The sequence below is a fragment of the Pelophylax lessonae genome (genome assembly GCF_965119305.1).
Source record: "Pelophylax lessonae genome assembly, chromosome: 5".
Lineage (NCBI taxonomy): Eukaryota > Metazoa > Chordata > Amphibia > Anura > Ranidae > Pelophylax > Pelophylax lessonae.
In genome coordinates, this window is record NC_138772.1 from 175,449,848 (window position 1) to 175,468,401 (window position 18,554).

The 18,554-nt window shown below is 43.9% G+C and overlaps 1 protein-coding gene across 2 annotated transcripts in view; it reads left to right on the plus strand.

The window, feature by feature from the left end:
- The first annotated feature begins 308 nt into the window (after window positions 1–308).
- DNAJC13 (DnaJ heat shock protein family (Hsp40) member C13) overlaps window positions 309–18,554 on the plus strand; it is a 350,519-nt gene continuing 332,273 nt past the window's right edge. For both annotated transcript variants that reach the window (XR_014225354.1, XM_082259499.1), the window contains exon 1: window positions 309–501. The gene's annotated coding sequence lies outside the window, so the exon portion shown is untranslated. The remainder of the gene's footprint in view (window positions 502–18,554) is intronic.

Sequence of the window (18,554 nt, forward strand, 5' to 3'; positions counted from 1 at the left end):
ATACTTAGAAATCTTTACAGCATTTCCAAAGAACGTGTGAACTTGAAGTACACTAAAGGGTACATAAGAGGGCGTGCAGCACCTCTGCACACAAGAAAACCAAATAAAAAACACATCCTGGACATTTTCCCACATCAAACATGGCAGCCTCCGGAGCCCGGACACTTCCGCCTGTCCCGTCTACGTTACTCAGAAGCAGTCAGCTGACAGTCGCCTGACAGGTACCAGGGGGTGTGGAGGCAGGCTGTCAGGGCTGCTGCTGCGCATGCGCGCAACTCATGGGATGTGAACTCAGGAGGACCGGGGAGGGGAGTAAACATGGCGGCGTCCAGCGACAGTCTGTGAGTCAGGCATAGACGGACGGTGCTGTGACAGAGACCGGAGAGGGGGTGTACGAGCATTCCGGGACTGAGGCCCCCACCCTGCTTGGAGAGGAGGAGGGACCGTTTACCGCTATTGGGGCGGGGATAACGCGGCTGTGTGGTGCTGCTCTATATGCAGGTACATGTCACTGTGTGTGTGCGCCCTCATAGAGGGGCTGTGGGTGTGCCAGGGATTGTATATAGGGAGCTGTTCTATATCTCTACCATTCATTACTAGGGGATGGACAGTGTTCATTCAATGGCAGGTGAGCTGCACCACTCTCCTATGAGGTGTGGTTTGTCTATGTGTTGTATAGAGGTAGATGGCTGGACATAGCTCAGGGCTCATCCTTCCCCCCCCCTTCCTAATCCTATAAAGTGGAATATTCCAGCCTGCCAATACTTTGTACCCCACTGATCTCATCCCACATGTCACCCGCCGTGTCACTCTCCAATGTGATCAGGAACTTCACTCTTACCTGAAATATCCCTATTCATGTGCAGTGGCGGTCCTACAAAGAGGGGATTCTTCTAAATTGCTTTTCCTTTCATTTTAAATACATGTCTTTGTGTTATTAACCACTTCAATACCGGGCACTTTCACCCCCTTCCTGCCCAGGCCAATTTTCAGCTTTCAGCGCTGGCACATTTTGAATGATAATTGCAACACTGTGCCCAAATTAATTTTATCATAATTTTTACACAAATAGCGCTTTCTTTTGGTGGTATTTATTCACCACTGGGTTTTTTATTTTTTGCTAAAAAAAAAAGTCTTACTTTCTAATCGAAAGTTTTGTAAATAAGTAATTTTTCTCCTTCATAATGTGTGCTGATGAGGCCGCACTAATGGGGTGGCACCGATGAGTCAATAACAACATGCTGCATTGATGGGTGGCACTGATTGGGGTCACTGAGGGACACAGACTGGCATCAGTTGCTGGGCAATGATTGGGGTCACTGAGGGACACAGACTGGCATCAGTTGCTGGGCAATGATTGGGGTCACTGAGGGACACAGACTGGCATCAGTTGCTTGGCACTGATTGGGGTCACTGAGGGACACAGACTGGCATCAGTTGCTTGGCACTGATTGGGGTCACTAACTGGCATCAGTTGCTGGGCACTGGTTGGGGTCACTGAGGGACACAGACTGGCATCAGTTGTTGGGCACTGATTGGGGTCACTGAGGGAAACAGACTGGCATCAGTTGTTGGGCACTGATTGGGGTCACTGAGGGAAACAGACTGGCATCAGTTGCTGGGCACGGATTGGGGTCACTGAGGGACGCAGACTGGCATCAGTTGCTGGGCACTGGTTGGGGTCACTGAGGGATGCAGACTGGCATCAGTTGCTGGGCACTGGTTGGGGTCACTGAGGGACACAGACTGGCATCAGTTGCTTGTCACTGGTTGGGGTCACTGAGGGACGCAGACTTGCATCAGTTGCTTGTCACTGATTGGGGTCACTGAGGGACGCAGACTGGCATCAGTTGCTGGGCACTGGTTGGGGTCACTGAGGGACACAGACTGGCATCAGTTGCTGGCCACGGATTGGGGTCACTGAGGGACACAGACTGGCATCAGTTGCTTGGCACTGATTGGGGTCACTGAGGGACAAAGACTGGCATCAGTTGCTGGGCACTGATTGGGGTCACTGAGGGACACAGACTGGCATCAGTTGCTGGGCACTGATTGGGGTCACTGAGGGACGCAGACTGGCATCAGGTCCTGGGCACTGATGAGCGTGCCCTGATTACCTGTACAGTCTCCCTTGCAAAGAGATGACGCTGATCGGCTCTCCTCGCCTCATGCTCTGTCAGTGTGAGGCGAGGAGAGCCGATAAATGGCACTTCCGCATTTACATGTGACCGGTTGTGATTGGACACAGATCACATGGGTAAAGAGTCGTGTCATTGGCTTTTTACCGAAATCGGGGTTGTGCCTGTGATCGCTGCGCACCCCTGCGGTGACACTGGGGCGACATCATATGATGTTGTCCCAGAATGAGAGGGGATCAGTTTGTCATTTGAGAATAATAGACTGCTGATATGGGGCAGTAGGTTAAAATTCACTGAACAGCTTTGAAAAATATTGCTTAAAGTGTTACTAAACCCAGGAGCCTGCATTCACTATATCTGCTCTCCCACAGTACAGGAGCAGAAATGCAATCATTTTAGTAAATAATAAACTGCTAAATTACTTTTTCTCATCCTCGTAGGAGGAGTTTTTATTCTTTTCTTCTCAATGTGTTGCGTTTTTATTCTTTTCTGATTGTCCTATGATACTGCAGGGCACCTGACCCTCTTTCTGGACAGTGCTGATTGGCCCTGTGCTGATCACATGCACCCTCCCACAAAAAAAAAAAAAAAACCTACACACCAAAGTGCCCCCAAGGCTCTTTTCTAGCTGCAGATGGATTGGGGACTGTGGGAAAGGGGGAGGATCAGAGAAGACAGGATCAAACAGCCTTTTTACACAATGCTGAGGATTAAACCCTTAGGTTCCACAGTGAGTATACCCATCATGCTAAACTGCATATACAGACTGATTTTATTGTTTGGTGGGTTTAGTAACCCTTTTGAGTGGTTGTAAAGGCTGAAGGGTTTTTATGCATGAAGGTAAAAAACTTTGTGTGCTGCGCCCCACACGGTCCCCCTTAACTCACCTGAGCCCCCTCTTGATCCAGGGACATTCATGAGAGACTTGGCTGTCCCGGGTCTCTCTCTCCTCATTGGCTGAGACACAGCAGCAGGAGCCATTGGTTCCCACTAGGGCTGAACGATAGTCGGTGTGAACATCGATATCGTGCTGCGAGCGTGGGCGATAGTCACATCGCCGAACATACGATATGGAAGGCAGAGCAGTCGGGACTCAGTGGTGGTAGGACACAGCCTGACATCCATCCCACATGTAGTCTGCCCTGCAGCTAGATCTCCTGATTGAGTGGTGAGCAGCGGCACAGCGAACCAATCACGCGTGCCTGCACACGAGGTGATTGGTTCACTATGCTGTGGGGCGGAAGTGTATTGTGGGGAGTGTGATTCCGATGCCAAGGAGCTGCCCGGGGGAGAGGACTACAACTCCCAGTGTTACCCCCCACTTCCCGCGTTTCTGTTTGCCCCCAGCAAGAGAGATCCCCCCCCCTCCCTCCAGGAGAACCGACTTCACAGCCCGATCATGAGGGACAAACAGAAGAGGCGGAGGGAGCGCACGTGGGCCAGGGGCCGCCAAGATGGGACCAAATACGGGGGGGGGGGAGGCGACTGTACCATGTACACCGGGAAGAGGGGGCGGAGAGGTCTATATAGCGATATGTGAGGGGGGGGGTCTATAGCAAAAAAATATTGCGATCTATTTTGTTGGGAAAAAAATATTGCAATGTGATTTTTTTTCAATATCGTGCAGCCCCTAGTTCCCACTGCTGTCAATCGCAGCTGATGAGGAGAGAGTGGGGGTCAGGGCTGAGCCGCGGCTTTGTGTTTAATGGATGCATAGAGCGGGGCTCAGGAGCGAGCACACAGCAGTGCCCCTTTAGCAAGCAGAGATGAGTGTTTTACAAGCTGAAAAATGCTCAGGTGTGAACAGGGCCTTAAAGAGAAGTGCAAGTTCACAATAAAATAAATATTTATACCTAGCCCATGCCAGCTCTACACTGAGAACTGATCGATCTGAGGCCGCTGATTGCTCAGTTCTCGGTCTTCAATTAGCAGAGAGCTGGTTACTGTCAGTCGTCGGCTCTCTGCTCTGCCCTGCCCCTCCAGTGCTCCCTTGAGTGCTTGGCTGTGCAGGTGGCTCAGGATCCCAGCAGCCTGCTAAGAGGCCTGAGCCAGCTGCAAGTCAGTCATCTGGGTGAATCCCAACACTATTGTCATACACCCTGCAGAGCCCAGACCTCCTCTGTTACTTCAGCTGACAGTGGGCTTCTACTGAATCTGGAACACAGGAGTGCAGGACTGAGAACCACAGGGCAGCCCCTTACCTCCTTCTAGAGCCCTCTGCTGGTGCTGTCTGCTCCTCCCTGTGGGTGCCCCCATAGCAAGCTGTGTGCTATGGCTTCTCCTGAACTGGGCTGTGTGAGTCTATAGACATGCAGCCCTGCTCATTTCCACCTCTGTTTCCTCCTTACAGGATTTGACTGACAGTAGCAGAAGTCTATGGGATGGATTTACGCACAGTCAAATAGACTGTGCACTTTGCAAGTGCAGTTCCTCCAGAGCTTAGGAAATGAGGGGAAGCTTTTCTGATGTCCATCATCTAATTGTGAGCAAACAAAAAAATTTTTTTTTTCTTTCTCGCATATGATTGGGTATTCTTTGCAAAGTAGAGCATCATCTAATTTACTAGGATCAGGAGCAGCTGCAAAGTACTCAGTCTATTTGCCTTTAGTAAATTCACCCCTATGTCTATCGCAGATCTCAGACTCTCTCATTTGAATTCAGGAAGAGAGCAGCGCTGCTGCAGCCAGGGACAATGCTGGAGTGTGAAAAGACTCAGGTACAGTCAGGTCCATAAATATTGGGACATCAACACAATTCTAATCTTTTTGGCTCTATACACCACCACAATGGATTTGAAATGAAACAAACAAGATGTGCTTTAACTGCAGACTTTCAGCTTTAATTTGAGGGTATATACATCCAAATCAGGTGAACGGTGTAGGAATTACAACAGTTTGTCTATGTGCCTCCCACTTTTAACCGCTTCCATACAGAGCAGTTAGACACCCTTCCTGCCCAGACCAATTTTCAGCTTTCAGCACTCTCACATTTTGAATGACAATTGCTCAGTCATGCTACACTGTAACCAAACAAAATTTTTATCATTTTTTTCACACAAATAGAGCTTTCTTTTGGTGGTATTTGATCACAACTGGGGTTTTTTTTTTTATCGTGATATATGCAAAAAAAGAGCAAAAAATGTTGAAAAAAAAACACTTTTTTTTAGTTTCAATTATAAATTTTTGCAAAAAATTAATTTTTCTTCATACATTTGGGCCAAAATGTATACTGCTACATGTCTCTGGTAAAATTAACCCAAATGAGTGTATATTATTTAGTGTGTGTGAAATTTATTGAGTCTAGAAGCTATGGTACCAATTACTGAAAATTGATCACACCAGATGTACTGACTGCCTATCTCCTTTCTTGAGGCCCTGAAATGTCAGGACAGTACAAATACCTCCCAAATGACCCCTTTTTGTAAAGTAGACAGTCCAAGGTATTTAGTAAAAGGCATGGTGGGTTTTTTGAAGTTGTAATTTTTTCCCACAGTTCTTGGGGAAAATGAAGAAAAATTTTTTTTTTCTTTTTTTCCCACAAAGTTGTCAATTTATAAGCTATTTCTAACACATAGCATGTACACAGCAAAAATTACACCCAAAAATACATTCTGCTACTCCTTCCGAGTATGGCGATACCACATGTGTGAGACTTTTACACAGCCTGGCCACAAAAAGAGACTCCACATCCAAGAAGCACCTTCAGGCGTTCTAGGAGCATAAATGCACATAAAACTTTCTTACTACCTATCACACTTTTCAAGGCCCTAGAGCATCAATACAATGGACCCCATTTTGGAAAGCAAACACTCCAACGTATATTCTATGAGGCATTATGAGTCGTTTGAACGTGTCATTTTTTTTCCACAAGTTTTTGGAAAATGTGGGAAACAAATGAAAACCTTTTTTTTTTTTTTTTTACACAAAGTTGTCAATTTATAGGATATTTCTAACACATAGCATGTAAATAGCAAAAATTACACCCCAAAATACATTCTGCCACTCCTCCTGAGTATGGCAATACCACATGTGTGAGACTTTTTCACAGCCTAGCCATATAGACGGGCCTAACATCCAAGGAGCATCATCATGCATCCTAGCCACTTGCCTAGGCCTATTTTTGACATTTGGTGTTTACAAGCTAAAATCAGTTGTTTTGCTAGAAAACTGCTTAGAACCCCCAAACATTATATATTTTTTTTTTTAGCAGAGACCCTAGAGAATAAAATGGAGATTATTGCAATATTTTTTATCACACCGTATTTGCGCAGCGGTCTTTCAAACGCAATTTTTTTGAAAAAAATTCACTTTTTTTAATTAAAAAATAAGAAACCAGTAAAGTTAGCCCAATTTTTTTCCATAATGTGAAGGATAATGATACCTAACATGTCATGTTTCAAAATTGCGCACGCTCACGGAATGGCGACAAACTTTGGTACTTAAAAATCCCCATAGGCGACAATTTTAAAAATTTCTACAGGTTGCCATCTTTGAGTTGCAGAGGAGGTCTAGGGCTCAAATTATTGCTCTTGCTCTAACGATCGCGACGATACCTCACATGTGTGGTTTGAACACCGTTTACATATGTGGGCGGGGTTTCTGTATGCGTTCGCTTCTGCGCGCGAGCTCACGGGGACAGGGCGCTTTAATTTTTTTTTTTTTTTTACTATTTATTTTATTTATTATTTTTTATTTTTACACCGTTTAAAAAAAAAAAAAAATTGATCATTTTTATTAAAAGGAATGTAAACATTCCTCGTAATAGAAATAGGCACGACAGGACCTCTTTTTTGTGAGATCTGGGGTCAAAAAGTCCTCAGATCTCACAAGTACACTAAAAGATAGAAAAAAAAAAAAAAAAAAATTATTATATAAAATGAAAAAAAAAAAAAAAGACCTTTAAACCGGTTTCTAGGCAACAACATTTTCCGTAGCTCCGGTCCTCCAAGACCATAGAGTCAAGTGAGGGCAAGCTTGCCCTCACTCGACATCCTGTCTGTGAGGATCTGGGACCGGATCATTTTCCCCGCTGCCGGCGGGTCCGGTAAGCTGGGAAAAGGACCGGAACGCGGCGGGAGGGGGGGGGGGCGCCTCTTCCGCCATCCCGGAAGGGTGATCCCACGGCGAATCCGCCGCTGGGACCACCCTTATCGGAAAGCCAAGCGTCCACCGTTTAAAAAAATACCAGGGTTATGGCAGCTATCTGCTGCCATAACACCGGTATTTAGGTTTAAACGGAAGACGTATATAAACCTTTTTGGACTTGGACATGGTGGCTGTATGAAGGGTGACAGGTACTTGGGTACTTTGTTGGGCAGGTGACAGGCAGGTGACAGGTACTCTGGTACTGATGAGCAGGTGGCAGGTACTCTGGTACTCTGATAGGCTGGTGACAGGTACTCGGTACTCTGATGGGCAGGTGACAGGCAGGTGATAGGTACTGATGAGTAGTACTGATACTGATATGTGATACTGTACTGATGGGTACTGATGATCAGTACTGATACGTGATAGGTACTGATGAGTACTGAGTAGTGATGGGTACTGATGAGCAGGCGGCAAGTACTCTGGTACTTCAGGCGTCAGGTATTCTGATGAGCAGGTGGAAGGTACTCGGGTACTCTGATGGGTAGGTGACAGGTACTCAGGTACTCTGATGACGGGTACTCCGTTGACAGGTACTCAAAGTACCCGAGTACCCGTCATCAGAGTACCCGTCATCAGAGTACCCGCGTACCCTTCATCAGAGTACCCGTCACCAGCCCATCAGAGTACCGAGTACCTGTCATCTGAGTACCTGATGGGCTGGTGACAGGTACTCGGGTACTTTGATGGGCTAGTGACAGGTGCTCTTTATTGGGGGGGGGGGGGGGGCGGCAATCAGTGTGTTTAGCGTGCACTGTAATCGGTTAACTAGTGTTCTCTGTTGACATTTGTGACCGGCTGTGATTGGACACAGCCGGTCACGTGGTAAAGAGCCAATTTCATTGGCTCTTTACCTAGATCGGGGATCGACTCTGTCCGAGGGACGAGCCTCGTCCCCGATCGCTGCTCGGCGCGCCCCCGGGGCGCGCATTGCAGAGAGAACAAGCGGCTCGTGCTGAAGCCGCTCATGTGATCGGCTGTGATTGACACAGCCGATCACATGGTAAACAGCCAATTTCTATTGGCTGTTTACCTTGATCAGGGATGGGCTATGTCCGAGGGACGAGCCTCACCCCCGATCGCCGCGCTGCGCGCCCCCGGGGGCGCGCAGTAGAGGGGAGATCCGGGCGACGTCATATGACGGCGGCCAGAATCCTTACAACTGCTTTGCCGATGTCATATTACATGACTCGGTATGGAAGTGGTTAAAGGGACCAAAAGTAATGGGACAGATTAACAATCATAAATCAAACTTTCACTTTTTAATACTTGGTTGCAAATCCTTTGCAGTCAATTACAGCCTGAAGTCTGGAACACATAGACATCACCAGACGCTGGGTTTCATCCCTGGTGATGCTCTGCCAGGCCTCTACTGCAACTGTCTTCAGTTCCTGCTTGTTCTTGGGGCATTTTCCCTTCAGTTTTGTCTTCAGCAAGTGAAATGCATGCTCAATCGGATTCAGGTCAGGTGATTGACTTGGCCATTGCATAACATTCCACTTCTTTCCCTTAAAGCGGTAGTATACCGTTTTTTGTGACTTTTACCTACAGGTAAGCCTATAATAAGGCTTACCTGTAGGTACAAATAATAGGAGATATTTGCCCTGCATGCAGCCGCTGACGTCTGCGGCGCATGCGCTCTAAAAGTCCGGCGGACCTTCAGAGCTTCTTGCCGGAAAGTGAAACTCCCGCGCGCATGCGTCACCGTGGCTTCGGCCACTCACAGCGCCGGAGCCGCCGAACCCGGAAGAGACACAGAGGGAGCATGTCAGCTCCCACAGCGGTATCCGGGGGTCCGTGTCGGGGCTTCGTTTTAAGGTATTTCATAATGAGCTAGTATGCGATGCATACTAGCTCATTATGCCTTTGTCTTGCAGGGTTTTTTTTTATTTTTTTTCAGTATACAACCGCTTTAAAAAATTCTTTGGTTGTTTTCGCAGTATGCTTCGGGTCATTGGCCATCTGCACTGTGAAGCGCTGTCCAATGAGTTCTGAAGCATTTGGCTGAATATGAGCAGATAATATTGCCTGAAACACTTCAGAATTCATCCTGCTGAATTTGTCAGCAGTCGCATCATCAATGAATACAAGAGAACCAGTTCCATTGACAGCCATACATGCCCACGCCATGACACTACCACCACCATGCTTCACTGATGAGGTGGTATGCTTTGGATCATGAGCAGTTCCTTTCCTTCTCCATACTCTGATGGGTTTGTTTTGTTTTTTTCAGCCTAATGATGGCTTGGTTCACTGATAGTGACAGCTCTTTGGGTCTCATATTGAGAGCTGACAGCAACAGATTCCAAATGCAATTAGCAAACTTGAAATGAACTCTGGACCTTTTATCTGCTCCTTGTAAATGGGATAATGAGGGAATAACACACACCTGGCCATGGAACAGCTGAGCATCCAATTGTCCCATTACTTTTGGTCCCTTAAAAAGTGGGAGACACATCTACAAACTATTGTAATTCTTACACCGTTCACCTGATTTGGATGTAAATACCCTCAAATTAAAGCTGGAAGTCTGCAGTTAAAGCACTTGTTGTTTGTTTAATTTCAAATCCATTGTGGTGGTGTATAGAGCCAAAAAGATTAGAGTTGTGTCAATGTCCCAATATTTATGGACCTGACTGTAAGTGTTTAGGGATGGAGGGAAACAGGTACTGAACTTTTTTTTTTTTTTTTTTACCTAATGCAGACAACCAGCCTGTGTATAAAAAAAAAAAAAAACAAACCCCAAGAAGAATCAGAACAAGGGAAACAGTCAGTAGGATGTGTCGCTTGTGTTGATCCCTCTACTGTTAGAAGAAATCCTCCTCTTTTCCTGTCCCCCCCAACCCCTGCCTCTTTAATCTTCTGAAGCCGTGGGGGGTTAATAGATCCAACAGCTTGTTGCAGGCTCTCAAGAGTGCCGAAATATGCCTGTCCTTTTCCATCCAGCCGTACTACATCTTCTATCAATGATCCAAGAATAGGGGGGGGGGGGGGGTTCAGTCATCCATTCATTAGAGAGAGCGTGTACTGCGCATGCAGGGCTTTTGGACAAGACTTCTGCAATGCTGGGAGTGAGCATCCACTATTTGGCACTTCCTAGCATCAAGGCAGGACAGAAGAATGATATCAATGGGTGTTTTTTGGTGCCACAAATGGCTTCTCGGTCCACTTTTTAGAAAAAAAAAATAGTACAAGCACAAATATTTGCACAGGAAAAATTTGCATTTTTTTAAAATTTTATAATAGGAACCTGCAAAGCATTACACCTGTTGTCAGTGGATTGGAGTGTACTGCCAGACTTCTGCAGAGCTCTCTGTCTTTACCGAGTCAGCTGGAGAAAGTGTTAGTAGATTAGAAGTGTAGCGATTACCGCAATATTGCTCCATTGAGAACTACCAGTCCATCTGCCGCAGTGGTAGAAGAGGAATTGTTTATTCATTCAGATTTCTGTGAATTAATGACATGGCTGTGCAGACAGAGCCCCACGCAACCATGCTGGTTTTAAAAGTCATTGTAAAAAATACCTAGTAGAAGCTTGTTGGAAGTGCTGGTGATGTGACTGAGCCTCACCCAAAATACAGCAAGAAGGTCCAGTGATTTTGTCCTCCTTTAGGCAACCCCACTGGAAGCTGAGCTTTATAAGGGGAATAATTTTATTATTTTTCTTTCAGTGTTTTTTTTTTTTTTTTTATTGCTTTTGGTGCACATATTTTTTTTGTATGGGGCTGGGATCTACAACAGAATTAGATCTTTCCTTTCTATGCAAGGTCTCTTAAAATAATGATTTGTACAGTGACATAACCACCTGTTTTGCTGTACAGACAAGGGTGGATTAGGTTGAAGCAACATTTTTCTAATAATTTGTACATACACTTGACACCTTATTTTCATGGTCATATGAATTTATGTTTTAAATGTAATAATTTTATTTCTGTCAACACTTTGCAGAAAAATGCCTTTACGGCATGTACATTTGTATGCGCAAATGCATTCTACCAGGCAGAATAACAATTTATTTTAGCCATTGGAATATATTGAGGCGCATACGCAAAATTGTATATCCCTGTATAGTGTGTACTTGTCTCAATTAGGAGTACGAAGGCCCCGTACACACGTAGCGATTGACGGCCGTAAATATTCGGCCGCCGAACGGTCGGCCGATTGTCGGCTTGTTAGTATGATGCTTCCGACAACCGACTGCGACTTTTCGGCCGAACAGAATCTGTTGTGCAGGCTTTAAAATTTTTGTTGGCCAACACCAGAACGGCCGATTGTTCCTCAGTCAGTACAGAATTCGGCCGACAAACAGCAGATGAGCAAGACTGGGCATGCTCAGAGAAGGAAAAACACACTGAAAGCTAACCATCACATGACATCACTTCTGCAGTCGGCTGTTATTGGCCGACAAAATTCGTGTGCAGTCTTTTGCACTTTTCAACCGACAGGACAGCACCGGACAAAAGACGGCCGATCGTTCGGCCGACATTCGGTACGTGTGTACAGGGCTTAAGTGTCATTTCTGTCTGCTGCTTTGTTCCTCTGCTATCAACAGGAATCACTTCTGACAAGTTTTCCTGAAATCAAGAGAAAAATGGTGATGGGAGGGGTCACCAGCTGATTGACAGCCTCAGCTTTGTTCCTGTGTGCTGTCTCAAGCTCTTCCCACTGAGTTCTGCTCTCTCTTTTTTTTTTTTTTTTATGTTTTATTCATTTTTTTTGTAGGAGGTGAGGCTGGTTGTTAATAAGAAAACCCTGTAAAAAAAAAAAAAAAAAAAAAAAAAAAAATGCACCAAATATTAATGTACATGTGTTTTTTAGGTGCTTTTTATGTGCTCCCGGTGAAGTCAATGGGGCCAAAAATGCACTATGCTGCATCAAAAGAAGCACTGCACCATTGATGTGAATTGACAAAATAGAGAATGTGATTTCCATTGTCATGCACTGCAATGTGACAGCAGACTCAACAAACATTGCGCTAGTGTGAACTGGGCCTTTAGAGGTTGTAAACCTCCTAAAAAAAAAAAAAAAAAAAAAAAAATAAAAACCCTGTAAGACGAAGGCATATGAGCTAGTATGCATCGCATACTAGCACATTATGAAATACTTAACTTAGAACAAAGCCATTCCAGCGGCGTCCACTCACTGCTGAGACGGCCGACTTGTTCACCTGTCTTCCTTTCCGGGTTCACGTCCTGCGGCCGTCTGATTGGCCGGACCCCCGATAAATTAAATTCCGCCCATGCGCGCAGGCGCAACTGTTCACAGCACAGGGCTCTAAAGGAACGGCACGGGCGGTCGTTCCTTAAGACGCGTGCGCGTGTGTGTATATATATGTATGTATGTATGTATGTGTGTGTGTGTGTGTGTGTGTGTATATAATATATAATATATTTTCTCTTTTTTTTTCCTCATCGCCTTGCCACAGCCGAAGGCCCCTTTCACACGGGCTGCCTGATCAGGTCCGACTGTCAGTTTTTCAGGCAGACCTGATCGGACCCTTCAGTCTCCTCTATGGAGCAGTAATCTGCCGCCATCTGATCCTGTCCGCCAAAAACAGACGGATGTTGGTTCCATTTTCTATCCATCCCGTGGATTGATCAGATGGCATTGGATGGAAACAGACAGACAGTCTGTTTCCATCCGATTGCCCTATAGAGGAGAGTGGGGTTCTAGTCGTCTTTATGTGTAAGTTTAGTATGTTATTTTTTTGGAAATAAAGATTGGTTGTTTGTTTAAAAAAAAAAAAAAAAAAACTGGCTCCTAACTTTTTTAGCTGGCTCTTAGATTTCAGGCAAATTTGTCAAGCCCTGCTTTAAAGAGATTGTAAACCTCCTAAAAGAAATTTAAAAAATAACCTGAAAATCAAAGGCATAATGAGCTAGTATGCATTGCATACTAGCTCATTATGAAATACTTACCTTAGAACCAAGCCTCTGCAATGGCGCCCACACACCGCTGACACGGCTGCCATGTTAACCTGTCTTCCTTCCGGGTTTGTGTCCTCCGGTCATCTGATTGGCTGGAGCCGCGATGATGACATTCCTGCGCATGCGCACGAGAGCCGTTCCTTCAGAGCGCCTGCGCCAGTGATGTCACTGGCTGCATGTAAGGTAAATATCTCCTAAACGGTGCATGTTTAGGAGATATTTATAAAACCTATAGGTAAGCCTTATAATAGGCACAAGTTACAGAATAAGCTTTACTTCCTCTTTAAGCAAATCTGTTTTTTTCTCTGCATGGGTAAAGTACAGGTTCACTTTTAGAATACTGTATTTCAAATCATTGAGCTGTCGTTTGGTCATGTGATCCTTACTGTAAATGTGTTATTTGGCATTTAAAGAGTCTAAGCAATCAGCACCTTGTCCAATCTGTCATTTAGACTCTACACTTCTCCAGCTTATGGAACTACTGAGGTGCACTTTGACTTGTAGTTCCACCAATGCTCAGGGGCTCTACATTGGTTAGACTAGCTAAAAGCATGTGACCTTTCCAGGATCCTGTATTGTTATCCTTTAAAAACATACCAATGTTCTGTATATTATGTGGAAGACGTGTATTTTTATTGAAAGTTTCCTCCTGTAATAAAAGACAGAACAGTCATCCGATCTATAGGTGTGTGTTTGTGCCGGCCATATGGGTCTGCATTTATTGCTTGAACCATGATATCTGAAACGGCTGAAATATGTTTACAATACATGCCTTGTTCCATTTCCTGCCATCAGCTGACTCCTGCTTGTATCAGCACCTTTCATGCTTGATGCAGGAACATATTCCAAGTCTTGTTCTATGGTTGTTAAATGTCTGACAGTTAGATTCTATTGTCTATTGCAATTCCCTTTTCATATTAACAGCATCTAGCCTTCATTTTATGCTTCTGATTAAGCAGATTTTTGCCTAGAAGTAAATGTGTTCCTTTATCTATGGATGTTTTTCCTTTCTTCTCTAGGATTGGATCGTGTTTCATCACTGCAGGGCTTATGATGTAGTTGCAGACTTGCTGTAATAAACCGTTCAATGCTCCGTTATCTCTTTGCTTACATCTATTTGTGGAAGCGTCAGATTAGGCAAAAGTATTTTTTACAGAAGAACGTGGTCTAAGAAAAAAACTTGTCTAGCAACTGTCAGTTTTTTTTTTTTAATGATCTCTAAATAAGCCATATTCAAATATTTACCTACTTTGTGAAGTTGAAGGTTCAGTTTGCAAATTATTCTAAACCAGACACCCAGAGCAGTTTGTCTGTTAAAGTGGAAATTTAGGCTACGTTTCCACTAGTGCGATGCCAAAGTCATGCGATTTACAGTGCAACATTGCAGGGCGACTTTGATGCAACTTTTTTGATCTGACTTGACACATTCTGACTCAGTCGCATCAAAGTAGTGCAGGCACCTTTTCAAAGTCGCAGCAACTTTAAGTCGCATAGATGGGAACGGGTGCCATTGAAATTAATGGGCTGTGACTTGTCATGCGACTTTGTGTGTCCAAAGTCGCAGGACAAGTCGCACTAGTGGAAACGAAGCCTTAGTCAGAAAATTAGGTTCTGCTAGATTACTTTAGGCCGGCCTCTTTTGCAGGTGTGTGTGTGTGTGTGTGTGTATGTATGTATGTATGTATGTATGTGTATGTGTATATATATATATATATATATATATATATATATATATATATATAATATATATTAGTAAAACCTTGGATTGCGAGCATAATTCGTTCTGGAAACATGCTTGTAATCCAAAGCACTCTTATATCAAAGCGAAATTCCCCATAAGAAATAATGGAAACTCAGATGATTCGTTCCACAAGTCCTTCAGTTTATAGTCTATATACAAAGATTATAGCAATGTGATAGGTTGTGTAACCATAAAATGTCCATCCACAATATGCAGCCTTCCCAAGGGGATTAGAAGCAAAATCTAGCAGAGCTACAGAATATAAGAGAGATGAGAGTGTTGCAATATGGTTACATTTAATGAAGGTTCAACATTTAGCAACTCACATGGTTGATGATTAAAATAGGCACATCTAAGTTTGCAGGCATCCGGGGTAAAGCTGTCCACATAGACCATCTTCTGAACCACCAGCTCTCACCACTGTCAGTCTGCAATCATGACCGGGAAGAATAGCCTGCAGTAGAGTGATCTGAAAGTGTGGCTTTGAATCATACTTGGATGTGCCTGTTTTAATCATCAACCATGTGAGTTGCTAAATATTGAACCTTCATTAAATGTAACCATATTACTACACTTTAGAGGCTCCTCTTTTATACATGACGCTACTTGTATATCAAGACATCGCTTGTATATCAAGTCAAAATTTATTTAAAACATTTGCTTGTCTTGCAAAGTGTTCTCAAACCAAGGTTTTACTATGTGTGTGTGTGTGTGTGTGTGTGTGTGTGTGTGTGTGTGTGTGTATATATATATATATATATATATATATATATATATATATATAGCCCTGGCCAGAAGTCTTGAGAATGACGCAAATATTAATTTTCATAAAGTTTCTGCCCCAGTTTTTATCAAGGCAATTTGCATATACTCTAGAATGTTATGAAGAGTAATCAGATGAATTGCAAAGTCCCTCTTTGCCATGAAAATTAACTTAATCCCCCAAAAAAATATTTCCACTGCATTTCAGCCTTGCCTCAAAAGGACCAGCTGACATTGTCAGTGATTCTCTCCCTCTCTCTCTGTCTCCTCAGTGTTGATTAGGAAAATGCTGCAAATCACTCTGTAATACTGATTGAGTTAGAAATAACAGACTTGAAGCTTTAAAAGGAGGATGGTGCTTGAAATCATTGTTCTTCCTCTGTTAAACATGGTTACCTGCAAGGAAACACGTGCGGTCGTCATTGCTTTGCACAAAAATTGATTCACAGGCATGGATATTGCTGCTACTAAGATTGTACCTAAATCAACCATTTATCGGATCATTAAGAACATCAAGGAGAGAGGTTTAATTGTTGTGAAGAAGGCTTCGGGGCGCCTAAGAATGTAAGGCATGCACCAGGACCATAACCTACAAGTGATTCAGCTGTGGGATCCAGGCACCACCAATGCAGATCCTTCTCAGGAATGGCAGCAGGCAGGTAGGTGAGGGCATCTGCACGCACAGTGAGGCAAAGACTTTTGGATTGCCTGGTGTCAAGAAGGGCAGCAAGGAAGCCACTTCTCTCCAAGAAAAATATCAAGGACAGACTGATCTTCTGCAAAAGGTACAGGGATTGTGGATTGGACTGCTGAGGACTGGAGTAAAGTCATTTTCTCTGATGAATCCCTTTTCGGATTATTTGGGGCATCCAGAAAAATCTTGTCCAGAGAAGAAAAGGTGAGGGCTACCATCAGTCCTGTGTAATGCCAACAGTAAAGCATCCTGAGACCATTCATGTGTGGGGTTGCTTCTCAGCCAAGGAAGTGGGCTCACTCAAAATTTTTCCTAAGAACAGAGCCACAATTTAAATGGTTTAAAAACCTCCTCCGAGAGCAACTTCTCCCAACCATCCAATAACAGTTTGACGAACAATGCCTTTTCCAGCATGATGGAGCACCTTACCATAAGGCAAGAGTAATAACTAAAGCCCCGTACACACATACCGATCGTCGGCCGAACGATCGGCCGTCTTTTGTCCGAGGGCTGTCTTGTCTGTTGAAAAGTGCAAAAGACTGCACACGAATTTTGTCGGCCAACAACAGCCGACTGCAGAAGTGATGTCATGTGATGGTTAACTTTCCCTGTGTTTTTTATTTTCTGAGCATGCCCAGTCTTGCAAATCTGCTGTCTGTAGGCCGAAATCTGTACTGACTGGCGAACAATCGGCCGTTCTGGTGTTGGCCAACAAAAATTTTAATGCTTGCACGACAGATTCTGTTCGGCCGAAAATGCGCTGTCGGCTGTCGGAAGCATCATATTAACAAGCCTACAATCGGCCGATCAGTCGTCGGCCAAATCTTTACGGCCGACAATCGGTATGTGTGTACGGGCCTTAAGTGGCTTGGGGAACTAAACATTGAAGTTTTGGGTTAATAGCCAGGAAACTCCCCAGACCTTAATTCCATTGAGAACTTATGTTCAATCCTCAAGAGGCGGGTGAACAAAAAAACCCCACAAATTCTGACAAACTCCAAGCATTGATTATGCAAGAATGGGCTGCCATCAGTCAGGATGTGGCCCAGTTGATTGACCTCAAGCCAGGGCAAATTGCAGAGGTCTTGAAAAAGAAGGGTCAACACTGCAAATATTGACTCTCTGCATAAACTTAATGTAATTGTCAATAAAAGCTTTTGACACTTATGAAATGCTTGTAATTATACTGCAGTATACCATAATAACATCTGACAAAAATATCTAGAGACACTGAAGTAGCAGATTTTGTGAAAATTACGATTTGTGTCATTCTCAAAACTTTTGAAACCCAGTAATACACTGTTCCACCGTGCTCTGCACATGCTCAGTTGCTCTCCAATTTTAGGCATTGCTGAGTTTGTAGAGGCCGATCTACTAACAGCCTTACAGCTGAATAAAACCCTCCTATCCTTTACAGAAAAGGAAGCTATGTGATCAGTTATGACACCAGCCATTCAATGATTTGACAGTTTGGTTGAGGACACAAGCAAATGTGACAGTTAGCAATCCTAGCATTCCAGGATTTTTATTTTTTTTTAAACCGTTAAATTGATGGGTTTAGTTCCAGTTTAGGATTTACTGCTGTGTAAGAGATCTGGGCTTCAGAAAAATGGCGGCATTCAGCAATAAGAAACAGGAGCAATGGTGGAGGTAATTTACAGCACACGCTAATTTTGGTAGATGAATGTGTAATAATATATGTTCCTTGTTAAAGCACATCATTTTTTTTATTGTTATGGGTATAGTTCTGCTTTAACTATTTTACAGGGTTTATAGCAAATAGTTTGCACAGCACTTTGCAATATAAAGGGCAGAAGTACAGTACATGCCATTTAAGACAAGAGGGTTAGGAGGGCTCTGCTCATGGGGACTTACATTTGTGCTCATAAGTTTACATACCCTGGCAGAATTTGATTTCTTGGCCATTTTTCTGAGAATATGAATGATAACACAAAAACTTTTCTTTCACTCATGCTTAGTGTTTGGCTGAAGCCATTTATTTTCAATCAACTGTGTTTACTCTTTTTAAATCATAATGACAACAGAAACTACCCAAATGACCCTGATAAAAGTTTACATACCCTGGTGATTTTGTCCTGATAACATGCACACATGTTGATACAAAGGGATTTGAATGGCTATCAAAGG